This window comes from Pan troglodytes, chromosome 9, assembly GCF_028858775.2.
Source record: "Pan troglodytes isolate AG18354 chromosome 9, NHGRI_mPanTro3-v2.0_pri, whole genome shotgun sequence".
NCBI lineage: Eukaryota > Metazoa > Chordata > Mammalia > Primates > Hominidae > Pan > Pan troglodytes.
The window spans coordinates 49142996-49160417 of record NC_072407.2 but is presented as its reverse complement, the minus strand read 5'-3'; the positions used below and the strand labels follow the sequence as shown (position 1 = coordinate 49160417).

The 17422-nt window shown below is 45.7% G+C and overlaps 1 protein-coding gene and 1 long non-coding RNA gene across 6 annotated transcripts in view; one reads left to right on the top strand and one right to left on the bottom strand.

Moving 5' to 3' along the window:
• PRDM11 (PR/SET domain 11) overlaps window positions 1-844 on the bottom strand; it is an 88297-nt gene extending 87453 nt beyond the window's left edge. For 2 of the 5 annotated variants that reach the window (XM_024347057.3, XM_063783998.1), the window contains exon 1: window positions 715-798. The gene's annotated coding sequence lies outside the window, so the exon portion shown is untranslated. Of the gene's footprint in view, window positions 1-5; window positions 259-714 lie in introns of those variants that run through there. The other 3 variants (XM_063783999.1, XM_063783997.1, XM_063784000.1) reach the window with 3 other exon arrangements.
• A 1411-nt stretch (window positions 845-2255) lies between these two features.
• LOC129136419 (uncharacterized) overlaps window positions 2256-17422 on the top strand; it is a 38814-nt gene continuing 23647 nt past the window's right edge. Inside the window, exons 1-3 of the long non-coding RNA XR_010147539.1 lie at window positions 2256-2534; window positions 5591-5721; window positions 6829-7009. This is a non-coding gene — a long non-coding RNA (uncharacterized LOC129136419). The remainder of the gene's footprint in view (window positions 2535-5590; window positions 5722-6828; window positions 7010-17422) is intronic.

The following is a 17422-nucleotide window of genomic DNA, read 5'->3' as shown; positions in this document are numbered from 1 at the left end:
AGTACCTTGGGGACTGCGAGTGGGGGGTGGAGGCTACGCTCCGGAGAGGTTTCCCGAAGAGTCTACACCGCAACTGACACTTAAAACGCATTCCAGAAATGCCCTCCGGCTCGGCCACGCTTCGCGGGCAATCGCGAACCGCGATGGAGAAGGCTTCGTCGCATCCCAAAGGACGCCTCCCACCTTCATCCCCGAGCCCCCCGCAACAGCCCCGGCGCGGGGCCGAGGGCGTCCGCGAGAACTAGGCCGGCGGCCGCGGCGAGCCCTCTGGCGTCGGCGTCGGCGTCCGCGCCCCGCCCCGCCCGTGTCACCGCGTTCTCATTCCGAGCGCTCGGCCCGGGCCGCCACTCCCATTGGTCGGTGGCCACGTCCGTCAGCGGGCGCGCCGCTTGCGGAGAGAAAAGGCTACATTGTAACAAGGCGAGGAGCGAGCGAGCTGGGAGGAAGGAGGCGGAGGGCGGCCCCCGGCTCCCGCGGCGGCGGCAGCTACCTGCCGAGGGTTCACCCACCTCGCGGCCACGGCGGGCCGCCCCCCACCCCGCGCCGGCGCCGTCCGGACCCCCGCCCCGCGCCCGCGCCGAGACCCCCGGCCGCCCGCGCCCCCAGCCGCCGCTCCCGGCCCCCGCACCGGCGGCCCCCGCGCTCGCTGGCAAACTGCCGAGCGCTCTCCGAAGCCATTTTCAATGGCCACATTGGCTACCGGGGCTGACTCACCTTCCCGGGAATGCTGCGGCAGCCGCGGGGCCCGGGCGGCGAGGGCGGCCCGGCGGGCGGCTCGGCGGAGGCGGCGCGGCCTCGGCTGGCGGCCCCCGCGGCGGGAGCGGCCGCGCTGCGGGCGCGCTGGTCCCCGGCGAGGCAAAGTTTCAGCGCCAGCCTCGGCGCGGCGGCGGCGGCGACTCGCTGCTGCTCTCCTCCCCTGCTTTGACCACCATCTTATTAGTACAGGAAATGACATGGAAAACGGAAGAAAGCGGCGTTTGGGGCAGACGCGGACCCCCCAATTCAGGGGCCGGAGCCGGGACTCACCAGCCGCGTCCCGACCCGGCCCCGGAGAAAACTCCCGGGGCCCCTTAGGCCCGCGCCCTGCCCGGAGGGGGGAACCCGGCTCTCCAAACCCAAAGGGAGAGGGAGCGTTTTATAATCCAGCCCGTGGAGAAATCGAGAAAAAAATAGATGAAAAAAAGAAAAGGTTAAGAGAGAACTTTCGAACTGGGATACTTTTTTGGGGTCAGAAGTAAAAGTTCTCAAATTTTAATAAAGTCATTGCGAGGGGGGCTCTCTGGCTCTCCCGGTCGCGTGGCTGTCCATTTGGAACCAAATAGTCGGGGGGAGTCGACGCGTTTGGATTTTTAACCCTTTCAGGGCTCCGCGGCTGGCCCCCTCCCGGTCCCACTTAACCCTTTGAATGCTCAGCAGTTTGGAGATACAAACTGAAGTTGCGAAACGCAGGCGTCCCGCGAAGGCTGAGGGTGAGGGGCTTGGGGTTCGTTAAAAATATTAACTCTTTATGTGGGGTTGCGGTTTTGTAGTCACGAATCGCACATGTTCTTCAAGTCAAAAGATGTTACAGAGGGAGAGAGATTCTGAGAACTGAAGGGGCTGGTCCCTGGCTGGCTTGGAAAAGATGTTTAAGCGGTATTCACTTACTCGATTCCTCAGTTTCTCCATCTGTGAAATGGGATTCGACATCACAGAGAGGGGGTGAAGAGGGAAAGACTGGGCCGGGGGTGGAATTGTCACAGAGTGCTTGAGTGCTTGACATGCTTTCCTGAGAGCCTGGAAAACTGACAGGTTGTGATGGGGCTGGAAGCCTTGGAGGAGGGCAAGGGACACTGCAGGGTGGCGTAACCAGGACAACCATTCCCCAATCAACCCCTTTCTCGTGGCGTCCTCTACAAGTCCTGTGGCCCAATGGCGACGTCTCTCCTACCAAGGGAGGATGCTCTGTGCAAGCTCCAAAATTGGGGCAGTAAACCCCAGTTGGTGATTCCCAGGAAGGCACCTGGGCGAGGCGCTGTCCAATGCTTCCCCCAAACATCCACGAAGCCCTGCAAGAGTTGCCTAGACGGCCCCCAGAGGGTACTACCCCAGGGAAGCCTCCTCCCAAGGCGGAAGGAGTTCCGTGTCAACCTGCTGGTGATCCGCAGATGGGCGTTCATGGTCGGATGGGCGTTCATGGTCAGATGGGGGTGCTCATGGCTTTTGGAATCTGGATGTGGAGCTGGAGGCGGTGGGGGTGAGGAGGGAGGGAGCACTGTGGGTACCACATCATTTGTTTCCCTTGACTCTGGCGTCACAAACACAGCTTCTTGGAATCTCATGCCTGTTACTGGCTGTGTGATCTGGAGCAACTGGGTTCACCTCTCTGAGCCTTTATTTCCCACATCTGCAAAGTGGTGCACAGTAATACCCACGTTCCTGGCTCTGTGTAAGGAGCCATGAGAATGCATTTAAAGGGCCCAGCACCCAGCTGCTCTCAGTAGATGCTCAAGAGACAGTAACAACCCTATCATTATATGAGGTTCATTGCAACTGTAAGTTTCCTGAGTATTTATCTGCTTGGTGCCAGGCAGAGTATCGGGTACTGGGGGACGGGGGTTGGGGGAGGGGTTCCACGATTAGAATGACAAGATCCTTCAGGCAGGTCTTGGTCTGCCCAAGAGATGAAGGCACTCGCAGATAACTTCAATTAATTCAGAACTGAATGCACCTCCAGTTGCACTGAGCATGGTTTTGGATGCCAAGTGCCCGGCCGGGAAAAGAGCACTGAGGAAGGAGCCATTTGTTGTTCCTTTTGAGGAGAAAGATTCACCAAGGAAATGATGTCAGAGGTAGGCCTGGAATTTCCACCAATGGTAGGATGGCATTGCCAGGAAGGCAAAGAGCAGAAGCAAAGACCTCGAGGCGTCAACGTACCCAGGGTGTTGGACATGTGTCCTGCAGTGACTGGGGTAGAGGGTGAGGCAGAGATATCGGAGATGAGGGCAAAAAGAGAAGTAGATAAAGGAGGAGTGTGGTCCCAGCCTCCAGAGAGCAAAAAGATCTTTAAGAGAATGAGCTGGCAAGTTGGAAGTGAGGTAAGGAGGGAATTTCTTGTGGCATTGGTTTTCCATTTAAGTCTCCCCATCCATTTCTATCCTGGCTTCCTTTGCTGGGAAGCCATAGGTCCTCAGCTGCATCTGTAGGGTGAGACTGGGTCCTCAGGCATTGCAGGCTGGGGAGTCAGCGCTTCAGGCGTCACACTGGGACTTGTCCAGGGGCTGTGGGGAGCAAAGAGATGCGGTGTGATCCAGAGACCCAGGTCTGAGTCCCAACCTGTCGCCTGAAGCATTTGACTTGTCCTCTTTGGGGGCCAGTGTTTTCCTGCATGGCATGAAGAGTTGGGACCAGGGGTTCTATATTTTGCCCTCAAGAAACTGCCCCTGTAGTTACATAGTCAAGGCCAAGGCACAGGAAGGAATCTGAAACAAGGCTGGGGGAATTGTTGGAAACATCTCAGAAGGGAAGCCCTAGGCAGTTGGAGGGTTGACACATGTGCTCTGGGTCAATGTGGGCAGAAAGTGGGCAGAAAGTGGTCCCAGACCCTGAATGTGATCACCACGGACAAGCAGTCTAGACAAAGCACGCCTTGTGAGGCAGTGCCTCAGTTTCCCTCTGTGGGCTGAGTTGGGCCTGAAACTCAGAAGTAGGGATGAGATGAGAGCTCCACTGGCATTTCCTGAGAACTTACGGGAAGGGGAAGGAGAACAGGATTGAAGCGAATAGGGCATATGGTACACACCTTCTGGGTTATTACCATCTATACTCAATAATCTCAATAATCCAAGAAGGATATCATCATCACTATTTTTTGCAGGCAGAGAAACCATGTTCAGAGAGGTTAAGAGACTTGCCCAAGGTCACACAGCTAGTTTGAGGCAGGGTGAGATTCAAACCTAGGTCTGCCTGACTCCATTGCTCAGTGTCGTCTGCTCTTAGTCATTTCTGGTTCATTGTCCTTTTCCATAATGCAGCTTTTCAGCCTAATGGGTGGTGAAATATTTCCTTAATTTCTCCCTTGAGCGTATCTCACAAAAAGGAGCTGACCAGAACTTTGTGATTCAAGGCCAGGTACATTATGACCTCTTCTTGCAAAAAATGTACTAACAATCCCAGTCACCTCCAGGTCCCTGTGAAGGCTACTGAGATACTCTAAATGAATAGAGTTCACCCCTTTAGAAGGAAAAGTCCACCTAAGGCCTTCCCTCTACCCCCTACTAATAATAATGACACCAAGCAAAATACTTCCGGTTAGCTCCAAGGTAAATGCCCTCTGGATCCTAGAAGGAAGAGTCACTGGGGATTCACTTCCACATTTGTTGTAAAACAAGGACATTGTTTATTGCACATATGACCTTTCCTGAAAGCACAAGGGCAAAATTTCAATAAGGATTTAGTACCTGGAAAAAACTAAGGCTGAAACACACTGCATCTTCCCCAAGGAACTGGCAAGCATCTTCCTTGCTAATAAGAAGAGCTCCATAACTGATCAGCCTTCCCTTCTTGCACAGGTTGCCAGGAAGCTCAGAGCCAAATTCCACCTTCATTTCTAACAGCTTTGGCAGTTGCATCCTTATTACTGCTTTACTACTTCTAATCCTACTGGCTCAGCCTTGTTTTCTCTGCCTTTTATTAAAGATGTTCCCCTTTTTAATGGTAAGAGATAAATGCTTTAAATAAATCCACATTTGGAAGAGCTGCTGAAGGGACCTGGATTCCACAGGCCTCATGTTAAGCCAGGCACAGTTCTGTTCTGATCTTGTGCATTCACCCAAAAGCTGAGGGATCCCTCTCTTGGAAGGAAGGAGGGACTGGCTTAAGCCCAAGGAATTGCTCATCCAGCTGCTGACAGTGGCTAAGATCAAAATGCCTTGGGTCAGATCATCGTTGCCATTTTTTGCTCTACTGACAAGCAGCTTGCCTTGCTCCTACCAGCTCCCTGGGAGGCCCAAATCACTATCCCCTACCTGTGCTCCAGAAAATCTCCCCCATTAGTCCCTCCTGTTGAGGCATGGAAAGGTGGAGAGGTATGGGAATAGTGGCGTGGGAGTGAGGGGCATCCCTAGATCATGAGGACAGGGAAGGCGTCTCTGAGGAGGTGGCATTTCAGTGGGGGTCTTGCTAGATACAAAGGAGCCAGCTCCACCAAGAGTTGAGTAGCAGAATTCCTGGGAAGGGGACACAGCCAGTGCAAAGGCCCTGAGCAGGATGGAATTGGCTTGTTCTATGAAGTGGCAGAAGGCTAGTGTGCCCAGGGTGCAGTGTGGCAAGAAGGACAAGAAGCAGATGTGGGGAGAAGTGGGTGGGATCTCTGCCAGGGTTTTCCAGTTTGGCTTTCTTTGAAGTGCAGTGGAAGCCACTGGTAATTTTAAGCTGGGGAGACCCAGAACTTGATTTGTTTTCATGAGATTACCTTGGTTGCCATCTGGATGATAAACATTTACTGAGTCCCAGTGAGTTTGTAGGCATGCTCATAAACCATCTCATTGAATTATCCCTGAATTCTAGATGAGATTGAAGCAAACATGTGTCTTTTTTTCTGGCTTCCCAGCATCTGATTCCCCTTCCAGTGGCTGGAGAACATCCCACCTTCTGACCCTTGGGGAGAAGCAGAGTGTGCCCTTTCCCTGCCCACTGGAGAAGCTGAAACAACAAAAACTCCCTTCCCTGGCCTCCCTGCAGGTAAGGCACTGGTCCATGACCCAGGCTGTCAATCAGATGCATCTTCCTGACTTTGAATTGGGAGCTAGAGATAATAGAAGCATGGATCATGGACAGTCCTTTCAGGCATGGGTGGGGTGCAGTGCAGTCCGTTCTCAGGAGCAGTAATGTCAGTGGCTGGGCCCAACAGAGCTGTGGGCTAGGGCTGGTGGTGCAGGCTTTGGCATCTGTTGGTCAGGTTGGGGAGCAATGTCTTTACCACATCAGGTCTCTAGCATGATCTTGGCTGTGGCTCTGGCTGTGTGCACCCCACACCTGTTTCTCCAGCCTTCCAGAGGATCATGAGCTACCTGAAATCCTTTCACTGTGTTCCTTTTCAATTTACAAGTTGTCTACTGCTGCATAACCAATAGCCCGAAACTTAGCAGCTGAAGACAGTAAACATTTATTATCACACAGTTTCTTACAGGCCAGGAAAGCCACAGCCCTTTATAAACTAATTTCAGAAGTGACATGCCATCACTGCTGCCATATTCTGTGGTCACACAGACCAACCCTGGTACAGTGTGGGAGAGGACTACACGAGGGTGCAGCCACCAGGAGGAGGGATCCTTGGTGGTCACCTTGGAGGCTGGTGACCAAAATCAGCCAGAGCAATTTCTGTTGCTTGCAACATTAAAACCAAGACTTTATGGAGCTTGTAGATGATCATGCAGTTATTCACCAAAATTTCTTAACAGTGTGTCTAGCCAGGAGAATAGGCAAAGGAAACCCCCAGATATCAGCTGAGAGCCAGTGGTAGAGCTTGCCTTGTTAGACAGGACCTTGGCAGACTGGTAAAATCAAAGAGGTTGAAATCACTGATTGGAGTACAAGTTGTGGAGTACTCTTTCCAAACTTGAGACTCTGGGCAATTCTCTCCATTTTGGAAGGCCTCAATGGTGTTGAGTATTGGAATTGATGGTTTCTACAGCACTCGTTCAGTCTCCTTGTCTGTAAATAGGGCTGGGAATGTTGGATTCAATCATCATTCAAGAGATGAAGTATGTTCTCAGTCTTGTAGAGGGATGCTAGAGAAAGGGATGGGGACTGGGGCATTAGAGAGGTTGTTTTTTTTTTTTGTCCCAGGAGACTCCAGGAAGACTCCTGAATGCCACACACTCCTAAACCTGAGAGACCTTCATGCAGATTGGGGAGCAGCTTTAGGACTGCTGGGTGGAGCCACAGTGAGACAGATAAGCTCCAGGAAAATAAGAACTGCCAAAACAATAGAGCCACCCAACAAAAAAAGGGGCTGCTACTGCAAGTGGTAAGCTTCCTGTTACTGGAGGTGTGTAAGCCAAGGCTGGGGGCTCTTCTGAAGATAATTTATGCCCAGGTAGATGTTATGTTTAATGATCTCCAAAGTCCCACCATAGGGGAATATTCTTGATACCAGAAATGGTGCAGCCACATTGCTGGTGGAGAGCACTGTCATGAAAGAATAGAGCTCTGGGCCTGGAGCCAAGAGATGTGGGTTCTAGTCCCACCCCTGTTATTTGACTCCTGGGGGACTACAGTCAGATCCTGTATCTGCTCAGAGCTTCACTGGTTTTCTGTCAATTTGTAAAGTGAGGGACCAGTTTCCACATGTCAATCCATACAGCCACCCTTGTCAGAGAACATTTCCCTTGTCCTTGAGAAGATGAAAACCATAAAGCAGTGTAGCATTATTTTCATAAAGCTAAAGCTATTCAATTTAAAGGATGATCTTCATTTTGAGATAATATATTTCCTACTATTTTTGGTGTTCAAATGTCCTTTTTCTTTTATGCAAGGGTAATAATAGCATGTGTAGAAGATGAAAATGGTGTTATTGTTTTTCTGAGGGACCCTACCTGGCAAAATAAAAGGTTGACAAACCTACGGTAGTTCCCTCCAGTTATGAAAGTAAGAAATATAGGAATCACTGGGCTTAATGATTCCAAATAACCTTCAACATTGTTTCTCTCTCTTTCCCTGAACTCATCCCTCCATTTCTAAAACACTGATTGACACGTCAGACACGAGAGCCACTAAGATGAGTGAGACACCTACAGTCCCTTCCTATGTGAAGCTCAGAGTATCCCAAGGAAGACCAACACATAGGCACATAAACGAATGGATATTTAGGTTAGATCATATTTTTTATCATAAAAATACGGCAGTACACATCCTTAGTTGTATCTTTTGTTTGCTTCTCTGGTTATTCCCTTAAGATGAGTTCCCAAAATGAAATTTCAGGGTCAAAGGATATGCCCTGCTTTACATCCTAAAAACTTTTTTTTTTTTTTTTTTTTTTTTGTGAGTTGGAGTCTCGCCCTGTCACCCAGGCTGGAGTGCAGTGGTGCAATCTCTGCTCACTGCAACCTCCGTCTCCTGGGTTCAAACGATTCTCCTGCCTCAGCCTCCCAAGTAGCTGGGATTAGAGAAGCCTGCCACCATGCCCAGCTAATTTTTGTGTTTTTAGTAGAGATGGAGTTTCACCATGTTGGCCAGGCTGGTCTTGAACTCCTGACCTCGTGATCCATCTGCCTCGGCCTCCCAAAGTGCTGGAATTACAGGCGTGAGCCACTGCATAAAACATTTTGCCCAGTTGTCCTAAAACATTTTGCCCAGTTGTCCTGCAAAGTGTTCGTGCCTGTGTCAGTTCTCATTGATTTTGTATGAGCGTGCTTGTTTCCCCGACACCCTTATGCTGAACACCATCAATCTGCTTAATCTTCAGTGGTTTGCTCTGCAACTGATGTATCTCATTGTTGTTTTAAATTATATGACACCACTAGCAAGATGAGCTTATTTGAATATGTTTACTCATCTTTCATGCCTCTTTTGCAAATTGCTTATGTCCTTTGTCCATTTAAAATTGGGGCCCTTATTTTTCTTATTGATTTAGAAATGTAGTTTACATATTAAGGATAGCAAAATGCTTTGTTTGAAATATGTAATGCAGTTTTCTCAATGCAAACAATTTTTGTAACTTTATTTGTGATGTCTTTTGCTGTATGGAAATTTAGATGTTTTCTGTTTTTCCTTTATAATTTTGTGAACATAGTTAGAAAGGCCTTCTTCAGTAAATTGTAAAAAAAAAAATCTTAGATTTTCTTCTGATTGCTCTTTTTGTTTGTTTGTTTAAATATCTGACACAGCTGGAATTTACTTTGGTGTAGAGTATAGCATAGGGATGTGACTTTATGTTTTCCTTAGTGGAGAGTTGCCCCAACACCAATTATAGAATAATCCATCTATTCCTCATTCTTTTGTAGTGCCATGTGTATCATGCACTAAATTTATTTATTTTTGAGACAGAGTCTCGCTCTGTCACCCAGGCCGGAGTTCAGTGGCATGGTCATGGCTCCCTGCAGCCTCAACTTCTTAGGCTCAAGCGATCCTTCCACCTCAGTCTCCTAAGTAGCTGGGACTACAGGCACATGCCGCCATGCCTGTCTAATTTCTAAAAGTTTTTTATAGAGATGGGGTCTCACTATGTTCCCCAGGCTGGTCTTGCACTCCTGAGTGTAAGTGATCCTCCCTCCTCAGCTGCCCAAGATACTAGGATTATAGGCGGGAGCACCACACCCAGCCTCCTTCCATTATTTTGAATGAATGCAATGTTTTCTCTTCTCTAAGAATATCTTTTTTTCCTTCTGTTCTCTGTATTACCTGCTTCTTCAAGTTTTTCCCCCCTGTTCATTGGGCTCCCTTTCAGGCAGTGGCTTTCTTCAAATATCTGGTGATCCTTGGCTGCCTTTTCATTTTTGAGAGCAAGTTACTCAACAAGCTTGGTACACCCAGGCGGTTGGGATTCACAGACTGAATGCTTTACTGGAGGGTGAAGCTGTGTTTTCCCCGTGTGGTGTAGGTCTTCCTTTCTTTAACAATGAATGACCCTCCACTTTCTCACGTATGTGTGTGTGTGTGTGCGTGTGTGTATGTGTGCACGCAGAGGGAGGACACAAGGGTTGAGAGTCATAAGTCTAGTCCTGCTCTGACTTCAAGGTAATGCTGGGTCAGAAGGGATCTCTAATTTTGGACCCGAGTGGGGAAGGAACTGGAGGGCTCAAACAGCTCCTTACCCATCTGTTTGCTTGCTTGCTTGTTTTCTCTCTTTCTTTACAGGGTCTTACTGTGTCACCCAGGCTGGATTGGAGTTCAGTTGCACCATCTCAGCTCACTGTAACCTTGCTGGGTTCAAGCAGTCCTCCCATCTCAGCCTCCTGAGTAGCCAGGGCTACAGATGCACGCCACCATGCCTGGCTAATTTTATTTTTTGTAGAGAGGAGGTCTCGCCATGTTGCCCAGGTTGGTCTGGAACTCTTGGGCTCAAGCAATTCTCCTGCCTTGGCCTCCTAAAGTGTTGGGATTACAGGCATGAGCCGCCACACCCAGCCTCCCATCTGTGTTTTCTTTTCTTTTTTCTTTTTTGAGACGGAGTCTCTGTCACTCAGGCTGGAGTGCAGTGCTGCGATCTCAGCTCACTGCAACCTCCGCCTCCCGGATTCAAGAAATTCTCCTGCCTCAGCCTCCCGAGTAGCTGGGGTTACAGGCGTGTGCCACCAAGCCTGGCTAATTTTTATATTTTTAGTAGAGACGGGGTTTCACCATGTTGGCGAGGCTGGTCTCAAATTCCTGACCTCAAGTGATCTGCCTGCCTCGGCCCCATCTGTTTGTTTGTTTGTTTGTTTGTTTGTTTTTGAGACAGAGTCTCACTCCCTCGCCCAGGCTGAAGTGCAGTGGTGCAATCTCAGCTCACTGCAACCTCCACCTCCCAGGTTCAAGCAATTCTCCTGCCTCAGCCTCCCGAGTGGCTGGAATTACAGGTGTCTGCCACCACACCCAGCTAATTTTTTTTCTTTTTTTGTATTTTTAGTAGAGATGGGAGTTTCACCATGTTGGCCAGGCTCGTCTTGAACTCCTGACCTCAAGTGATCCACCCGCCTCGGCCTCCCAAAGTGCTGGGATTACAGGCAGGAGCCGCTGTTCCCGGCCCCCATCTGTTTTTGATTCAGCAGTTTCCCACCCTCCTCAGTGCCTGGTGAAAACAACTTAGAAGTCTGTCTGTGACCATCGCTCTAGGAAAGGACTATGGTGGTCCACAGGGACAGCAAGGGAACTGCCTTGGGTGGTGTTGGGATGGGCAATCTGGGGGTCTCAGTGCTTCTTTAATAAGGTTTGGAAAATGATCCTTCTATTTTCAGCCGCAGCCCTCACCTCGGCCTTCTAAGGGACCTGGTTCTTGCCATTTCTAAGCCTTTCCTGTGATTCCTTGTGGGCAAATTGGCTTTCTGTGTTCCAGTGCCCCGCATTGGGTACTCAGATTTGATTCCATCTTCTCTACTAAGGCAGCCCTTCCTCCAGCTGTCTTCCACCTGCCTATGTTGCAATCTGGTAATACTTTAGATGCCTCCTTGTTTTATCCAAGGTGGATTTTGTGTTGTGTTTTTTGTTCTGCTTGTTCCAGGATGGTTTTTCAAGAGGAGAAGGAGATGGACACCTTTTCACTTCACCTTGGCTTACTAGGCACACATTAATTTTAAAATGGGAATTCTGTCCTGTTATCACTCTGTTATCATTTCAGGTAACATTTAAAATAAAAATGGAAACATTTTCTCTTCTTCCCCTTCAAAATCCATTGGAACTTTTAAAAACTAGATATTATGTTTTAAAACAATTTTAGGTTTACAGAAAAATGGCAAAGCTATTACAAAGAGTTCTCATATACCCTGTACCCAGTTCCCCCTATTACTAACACCTTCCATTGGTACAATACATTGGCCACAAGTAATGAACCAAAATCCTACATTAAGTTCATAGATTGTTCCAATTTCCTTAGCTTTTTACTTAAACTACTTTTTTCTGTTCTAGGATCTCATCCACATTATATTTACTCATCCTGTTTTCTTAGGCCCCTCTTGGCTGGGACAGTTTCTTATACTTCCCTTGTTTTTGATAGCTCATTTTTGAGGCGTCCTGGGCAGGCCTTTTGTGGAAGAATCCTCTATTGTAGTTTGTCTGATGTTTTTCTCATCGTTAGACTCGGGTTATGGGTTTTGGAGAGGAAGCCATTGGGATTTTGATGAGAATGCCATTAAATTTATAGGTTAATTTGAGGAGAATTGACATTCCCATAATATTGAGTTTTCCTTCAGGGACCTGGTGCATTTTCCCATCGTATTTAAGTCTTCTTTTATGATCTCCAGTGAAGTTTTATAGTTTGCGTCTTATAAACCTAACATATTTCTGTTTAGGTTTATTTCTAGGTACATGATAGTTTTTGCTGCTATTGTGAGTAGGATCTTTTTCAACTACATTTATTTTCTAAATTGTCCTTGCTGTTGGAAAGCTAGGATTTGGAAAGCTATTGATTTTTATAAATGTATATTCTGACCAGCTATCTTACTAAATTCACATATTGTTTTCATTAGTTCTGAGTTGATTCTCTGGGACTTTTTTGATAGACAAGAGTATCTCATGCAAATAATTACTTTGTGCCTTCCTTTTAAAAAATATTTATGAATCTTGGTTAATTTTCTTATATTATTGCATTAGCTAGAAGCTCCAAAACGATGATTAGGAATGGTGACAGCAAGCATTCTTGTTTGCTAAGGCAGGTTTTCTCCTGTTTTCATGATGTTTCCTGCAGCCTTCTGATAATCTCATCACATTCTAGAAATGTCTTTTTATTCCTATTTTAGTAGGAGAGAGAGAGAGAGTATAATTAAAATTGGATTCTTCTTTTTAGAGATGGGGTCTCACTATGTTGCCCAGGCTGGGCTCAAACTACCCTCCTGCCTCAGCCTCCCTAGTAGGTGGGACTACAACTGTGTGCCACTGTGCCCAGCTAAAATGGAATTTTTACTAATGCCTTTTTTTGTATCTATCAGTATCAGCACCTATTTTTCCATATTAACCTCTAGATGTAATGATTATTGCTCTGCAATAATTTGCAAACATGGAAAACATTATAGGATTTGATAATTATTAAGTCATCTTTGAATTTCTAGGATAAAATATGTCAAGTTCTTCCTTAATATGCTACTGCATCAAATTGCTATTATACATTTTTTAAAAATTAAAAAAAATGTATGGCTAATTATAATGTTGAAATACTATTCTTTTTTTTTTTTTCGTGAGACAGGGTCTCACTCTGTTGCTCAGGCTGGAGTGCAGTGGTGCAATCTCAGCTCACTGCAGCCTCGACCTCCCAGGCTCAAGTGATTCTCCCACCTCAGCCTCCCAAGTAGCTGGGACTACAGGCACGTGCCACGACATCCAGCTAATTTTTGTATTTTTTGTAGAGACAGGGTTTTGCTGTGTTACCCAGGCTGGTCTCAATCTCCTGAGTCAAGCGATCTGCCCACCTCAGCCTCCCAAAGTGCTGGAATTACAGGCTTGTGCCTCCACACCTGTCTGCTATTCTAAATTTTTGTGTGAGTGGGCTTTGTTAGTTTTGAACTCAAGTTTATGCTAGTCTCTATAACTTTTTTTTGTAACTGCCTGAGATTATTTTGTCGGGGAGTACGCTTATGAGTCTCAAGGAACATGATCGTAAGACTAAAGTTTTCTTCTATATCTCCTGCATTAACCCTATTTCAGCATGAGCTATTTGGTCCGAGTATTCAGTTCAGGCCACTGACTCTCCTTGCATGTCCAGAAAATTTTCACTGTCTCTTCCCATTTTTAAACAAAGGACTTGCCTAATCACCATTGGTAGCTGATGTGAGCTTTCCCAGCAATTGTGTAGGTGAGTCATTGATTTCCCATGTGTGCCTTGCCCTCTGGGGGTGTATAGAGATGTAGGGTAGTCTTAGATGAGCTTCACCCAGCTGCAGAGGGCAAAGGCTGGCAGAGAGATTGCCCTTCAGGGTTCCTGTGCCAGGAAGCAGATTGGCATTTGGGGGCCCATCTCAAACAGTGCTGATGGTTGTGGCAGTGCTTAGCTGGCAAAATCCATTTGGTTTAGCCTGCTCTCTGCATCAAATGAGACCCGTGAGCTGGGGTGTATGTTGAGGCAAGCTGCTCTGTTTGGAGGATCCAAATTTGCCATTCTTGAGTTACTCCTCCCTAACTGTATGTCTAGCCTCCACTATATGCCCGTTGGGGATCTGTGTCTAGTTAGTACTATCATTAGTGCTGCACATGCCAGTAGAGGAAGGGAAGGAGTTACCAAGGGAGAGGATTCCACTGCGTGCTGAGCTCCACTGGCCAGTGCCCGAAACTCAGCGAACACTGGTTTGAGCAAAAAGAATAACGTGTTGGCTCCTATAACTAAAAAAATCTGGGTCGGGCTTCAGGCATGGCTGGATCAAGCTGTTAAAACAATATCATCAGAAATATGTCTTTATCCATCTTCCCACCTATGAAGAAAAAGTTATGGCCAGAAAGTTATGAGAGTTGGGGAAAGCAAGATATCTTGGGAACCAAGAGAGCAGAGCATTCAGAAAGAGAAAGTGGACAATAGGGTTAAATGCAACAGGGAGGTCCAGTAAGATAAGAACTTAAGGATTTCCTCAGATTTCATGATAGGAGTCACTTATGTCCTTAACAAGAACAATTTTAGTGGTATTACCCCATGGAAGTGGTATAGCAGATTGGAATGAATTGAGGAGAAAATGAGAGGTAAGGAATTAGAAAAAGAAAGCACAGATGATCTTTTTGAGCTATTTGGATGAAAAGTGTTAGAAAGAGAAGGCAGAGTTAAATATTTTTATTGTTTAAAGGTTGGGAGAAAATTGGACGTGTTTCCAGCCTATGGGAATGGAGCTGGCAGAGAAGGCAAGGTTAACAGCAGAGAGGTAACACTAGAAAGAGGACTTTTACTTTAATTTGGGGATGGGGATGGGGATGGGGTATGTGTGGCACATTCTTAAGCAGGGTGTTGCTCCTCTCTCCACAGCAAGATGGCTGAGCCATCAGTATTTTCTTGGGTTTTGCTCAATCTTTGCTGCCCCTGGGCTGGCTTTAGGAATTGGAGAAATATACTCATCAGAGGATTCCTAAAGCGCCAATTACTATCTTTGGGTCTTCTCCCTAGGTAGCTGGGTGACCTTGAGTAAGCTGCTCTCATTCTGGGTTTCCTGTAAGAGGTTGACTTCGATGTCCTTAGAGGTCCCTTCCATCTAGCATCACTTTGAAGTCAGACTTTGAGTAGCTCAGAGGCAGATTGTGAAAGGATGGAGGAATAGAATGGAAACAGAAGTAGAAAGGAAATGACTGTGGCTTCATAAGCATTACTCTACCTTTCAGGAACATGTCTTTTCAATTTGCAAAGTGCTGGGGATGTGCTTAATGATCCGCAAGCTCCCTTTTATTTTTAAATTATTGTTTTAAAAATAACATTTAAGACTTTTTAATTATAACATAATACATGTCCAGTGACGAAAACCATGAGCAAAACACTAAAATAAATCAACCACAGTTTTACTACCCAGAGGTGAGGCTTATGAGCAAGTTCAGAGCTTGGTTTATGCCTTTTTGGTGTGTATTTGATGGGGTGAACACTGTGGGTTGCCTATTCAGTGGCAGTCTGTCTTCACTTCTGCTCACTTCTTCTTGGCTGGCAAAGCTCTTGTTTTGTAGAAGTGTTCAAGCTCCTTGTTGTCATGGGCTCAGAGAAAGTGACCCCCTACACAGCGCAGCTCCAGGGAATCCAATCATGATTGGTTTAAGATAATGACAGTGATCCCATTTCCCTTTTCTGTGAATAGTTTAGACATTGGACATGTGATACAGTTCTGGCCAGTGAGATGCACAAGAATGACTTTGGGGGAATGTTTTCCTTGCTCTTAGAGGTCCACAGAAGATGATGGTCCTCTTTCTGTTGCTCAGCTTGGCTCTATAAGGTGGAGATTCACGGAACTGCTGCAGCCATCCAGCAAGCAAGGAAGAACTAAGCTGAAAACAAAAACCAACACCAAAGAAAAAATCTAGATCCCGGATAACATTTTTGAGCAACTTCATTAGCCAACCCCGAAATTGCCCTATCTTTGGACTCCTGTTATTTGAGATAATAATCTGCCCTTATTTTAGAAAGGTATTTCATTATTTGCAGCTAAAAGCATTCTAACTGTTGCAAATAGGATCATATTGCTTGTATTATTTTGAGCATGCTCTTTCATTTCATAATATACCATGAACATTTTCAAAAGTCAATAACTTTCTCCTGTAATAGGATTTTGAATGGCTGCACTGTATTCAACATGTTGTGAGACATTTAGGTGTTGCCAGTTTTTGCCATTATACATAATGGTGTGACAACACCCTGCACAAATCTTTGCATATTTGTTTGGTTTCAGGGGTAATTTTCTAGAAACAAAATATTGGGTAATGGTTGTATATATTATCAAGGCTTTTCCTTAAATTTCCCTCCAAAACTTTGCATTGATTTGTAATCTGCCATTGTTACCAACTTTCCTTGTTAGCATTCTGTTTTTAACTTTGCATTGAAGTATAACGTATATACAGAAAATTACACAAATCATGCTTAATTCTCACAACCTGAAAACCCTCATATAACCAACACCCAAATCAAGAAACAGAGCATTTCGAGTCCTGGGGGAATCATTTGTTCCTCCACCCAGCCAGTACCCACAGAAGTAACCATTACTCAGATTCTATCACCACAAGTGAGTTTTGCCAATTCTTGAACTTCACATAAATGAAATTACATGTATGTTGACTTTTACACCTACTCCTTGTGCTCATCATTGTATCTGTGTGATTCATTCATGTTGTTGAGAATAGTAGGTTTGTTCCATTTTTTGCTGTGTGGTATCCCCATTATATGACTATACCAATGATCCATTTTACTGTTGATGGACATTTGAGTTGTGTCTAACTCTTGGCTATTTTAAACAAAGCTGCTGTAAAGTTTCATACATGCTTTTTTGATGGACATGTGTACTCTAATGTATCTTGGGTAGTTACCTACAATTCAAATTGCTTAAATTTTTAATTCAAACTGGCAACACCTAAACGTCTCATAACACGTTGAATACAGTGCAGCCATTAAAAATCCTATTATGGAAAAAGTTATTGACAGATGAAAATGTTCATGGTATATTGTAAAATGAAAGCACATGCTCAAAATAATATAAGCAATATGACCCTATTTGCAACAGTTAGAATGCTTTTAGCTGTAAATATCAAAATTTGGTGTACACTTAATACGAAATTTCCAAACAGTTCTCCAAAGTAATTGTATCAATTTACACTCTCAAAAACAATACATGAGTGAGTTCCAGGTGTGCCACGTTCTTGCCAACACTTAATATTCACAATCTTTTTCTTTTTACTCATTCTAGAAAGTTTGTAGTGATGTTCATTGTGGTTTCAATTGACTTTTTCCTGATGAGTGATAATGTTGAACACCTTCTCATGTGTTGATTGGCCATCCTTTCTTGTGAAGTGCTTAAGTTTTATGCCCAAAGTTTAATTGTTTTTTGTTTTATTGATTTCTCAGATATATGTATTGCCAATATCTTATCCCAGTATATATTTTGCCTTTTCACGCTCCTGATGTCTTTTAATGAACAGAAGTTCTTAATTTTAATGAGGCCTATTTTATGGGTAATGGCTTTGGTGTTCTAACAACTTTTTGACTATCCCAATATCATAATGATATGATTCTGCATTTTCTTTTGGAAGCTTTATTGTTTTGTTTTTCACATGTAGATCTAGAATCCATTTCAAATTAATTTTGGTG